General features: G+C 38.4%; 1 long non-coding RNA gene across 1 annotated transcript in view; it reads right to left on the bottom strand.

The window, feature by feature from the left end:
- LOC137989087 (uncharacterized) overlaps positions 1-2,362 on the bottom strand; it is a 2,432-nt gene extending 70 nt beyond the window's left edge. Inside the window, exons 1-2 of the long non-coding RNA XR_011120857.1 lie at positions 2,278-2,362; positions 1-456 (exon numbers count right to left, since the gene is read on the bottom strand). The exon at positions 1-456 is cut by the window's left edge and continues 70 nt beyond it. This is a non-coding gene — a long non-coding RNA (uncharacterized lncRNA). The remainder of the gene's footprint in view (positions 457-2,277) is intronic.
- Positions 2,363-3,148: the final 786 nt, after the last annotated feature.

Below are 3,148 nucleotides of genomic sequence, written 5' to 3'. Positions count from 1 at the left end.
ACAAACTCAAGCGTAAAATTACAATCGCTTACTTAAGTAAAAAATGCACAACTCTAGATTCACATTTCTATAACTTAGCCTAGGCCATTAAGGTTGGTTTCCATATGATCGCAGACGATCGCGGATCGCAGAAACTTCTTCGATCGTCTGCGATCGTGATCGCACAGGATCGCAGAAGGTAGAACCAAGATCTGTCGCATTGACAGAAATTTTGTATGAATCGAAGATTTGGAGAGCGTGCTTCGGCAAGAAAATGTATGTATTTGTGCAGACTTGAGTATAATAAAAACAAACTAAACATTTAAGAGCAACGAGGTGGCCTCCCGAAACGTTTAGTATTCGTTTGCCTTTTCCAACGATATAAATGTCATCATAATTCGGGAGTTCGCCCGCAATGAGGATAAATGGAGAAGAATCTTGCTTCAACCCAGGTAGCTCTTTTTCAGTAGGCACAACCTGCATATATAAGATGAAGTGGAAAAGAACAGATGTTATAAACATTATAAAAGGTGCAAGTTACATCGAACTGTATGAAGTGCATTACCCGCCAGTTCAGATAGAAATTATACTACATAGTACACTATAACAACTAAATTAACTGCATGGTTAGATCTACTTTACAAGTTACATCGAACTGTATGAGGTGCGCCACCCGCCAGTTCAGATGGAAATCGTACTACATAGTACACTATAACAACTAAATTAACTGCATGGTTAGATCTACTTTACATGTTACATCGAACTGTATGAGGTGCGCCACCCACCAGTTCAGATCGAAATTATACTACATAGTACACTATAACAACTTAATTAACTGCATGGTTAGATCTACTTTACAAGTTACATCGAACTGTATGAGGTGCGCCACATGCCAGTTCAGATGGAAATTATACTATATAGTACACTATAACAACTAAATTAACTGAATGGTTAGATCTATTTTTCAAGTTACATCGAACTGTATGAGGTGCGCCACCCGCCAGTTCAGATGGAAATTATACTACATTGTACACTATATCAACTAAATTAACTGCATGGCTAGATCTACCTTTCAAGTTACATCGAACTGTATGAGGTGCGCCACCCGCCAGTTCAGATGGAAATTATACTACATTGTACACTATAACAACTAAATTAACTGCATGGCTAGATCTACCTTTCAAGTTACATCGAACTGTATGAGGTGCGCCACCCGCCAGTTCAGATGGAAATTATACTATATAGTACACTATAACAACTAAATTAACTGCATGGTTAGATCTACCTTTCAAGTTACATCGAACTGCATGAGGTGCGCCACCCGCCAGTTCAGATGGAAATTGTACTACATAGTACACTATAACAACTAAATTAACTGCATGGTTAGATCTACTTTACAAGTTAAATCGAACTGTATCAGGTGCGCCACCCGCCAGTTCAGATGGAAATTATACTACATTGTACACTATAACAGCTAAATAACCTGCATGGTTAGATCTACTTTACAAGTTAAATCGAACTGTATGAGGTGCGCCACCCGCCAGTTCAGATGGAAATTATACTACATTGTACACTATAACAGCTAAATAACCTGCATGGTTAGATCTACTTTACAAGTTACATTGAACTGTATGAGGTGCGCCACCCGCCAGTTCAGATGGAAATTGTACTACATAGTACACTATAACAACTAAATTAACTGCATGGTTAGATCTACTTTACAAGTTAAATCGAACTGTATGAGGTGCGCCACCCGCCAGTTCAGATGGAAATTATACTACATTGTACACTATAACAGCTAAATAACCTGCATGGTTAGATCTACTTTACAAGCTACATTGAACTGTATGAGGTGCGCCACCCGCCAGTTCAGATGGAAATTTTACTACATAGTACACTATAACAACTAAATTAACTGCATGGTTAGATCTACTTTACAAGTTAAATCGAACTGTATGAGGTGCGCCACCCGCCAGTTCAGATGGAAATTGTACTACATAGTACACTATAACAACTAAATTAACTGCATGGTTAGATCTACTTTACAAGTTAAATCGAACTGTATGAGGTGCGCCACCCGCCAGTTCAGATGGAAATTATACTACATTGTACACTATAACAGCTAAATAACCTGCATGGTTAGATCTACATACAACTGTAGGAAGTTCAGATTTGAGTTAAAGTTATAGAAAAAAAGGGTAAATTCCACTTAAACAATTCAAACAAAGGAAAAACTGTTGCCATAGTCGTACTAGCCTAATAAGGACAGGAAAACAACGTGGAGTGAACAGTTCTTACCTGTCAACTGTCTTTCGCTTCAGACTGAAGTGTTGCTAGTGGTTGTCTGTAGTTGACTGGCTGGCCGCACTATGTCGCTGAGGAATAAATAGGTGTATCTTCATCAGTAAGAACAAATGGAGACCTTACACTAAAATCTTCAAGAGATATTTGTGCTGAATTGTAATCTAACCTTGCACAGCTCTATTAATTTCTTTATCCTCAAATTCATTGCTTTCCTGAATCAAAGAGCCAATTTGAATAAAATCAGTCCAATTCCACTGAACAACACTCTATATTTAGCCTGTGTGGTGACCGACTGGGAAAAAAACCGATTGGAAAACGAAGCCGAACCGTAACAAACGAACTAAGGTTGAAACAAGAATATTATTATTGCAAAAGTAGACAAAGTACACCAATTAAACCAATGGAATAATAAACAGAGATAAAGTTATCTGGGCTATAGGTTGGCCAACACTTCACAGTCTGGGTTCAGCAATGGGTTACTCATGAATTTCTCTTCTATTTAGCCTTTCACGAATATTTTCACTTCGTGACACGTATGTCTTCCTCTAAATATATCTCAGTCTCAGTAAAAAACAGTCCCCATTTTTTGTAATATCACGCCCCTGGTGAGTCATGGGTAGTACCAGTCCTTTACACTTACCTGACGCTGTTGTCGGGCGAGGAAATCAATTTTCCTTACAAACTTCAATTTTGGTCCAACATTACGAATAAGTTATGCTCCCAAATCACTACCGGTACCGGTTCCAAGAGGCCAAGCAAAGAATTCCTCATCAATTTCCATGCATGAAAGAAACATATATTTATATTAAATTTTAAGGCGGGAAGTTGCGGTCGCCTCGCCAACGAAGGAATACCACGACATTAT

The sequence above is a fragment of the Montipora foliosa genome, unplaced genomic scaffold, assembly GCF_036669935.1.
Source record: "Montipora foliosa isolate CH-2021 unplaced genomic scaffold, ASM3666993v2 scaffold_438, whole genome shotgun sequence".
NCBI classification, from domain to species: domain Eukaryota; kingdom Metazoa; phylum Cnidaria; class Anthozoa; order Scleractinia; family Acroporidae; genus Montipora; species Montipora foliosa.
Note: the sequence above shows the minus strand (reverse complement) of the source record. Positions and strands in the feature narration are given on the sequence as shown.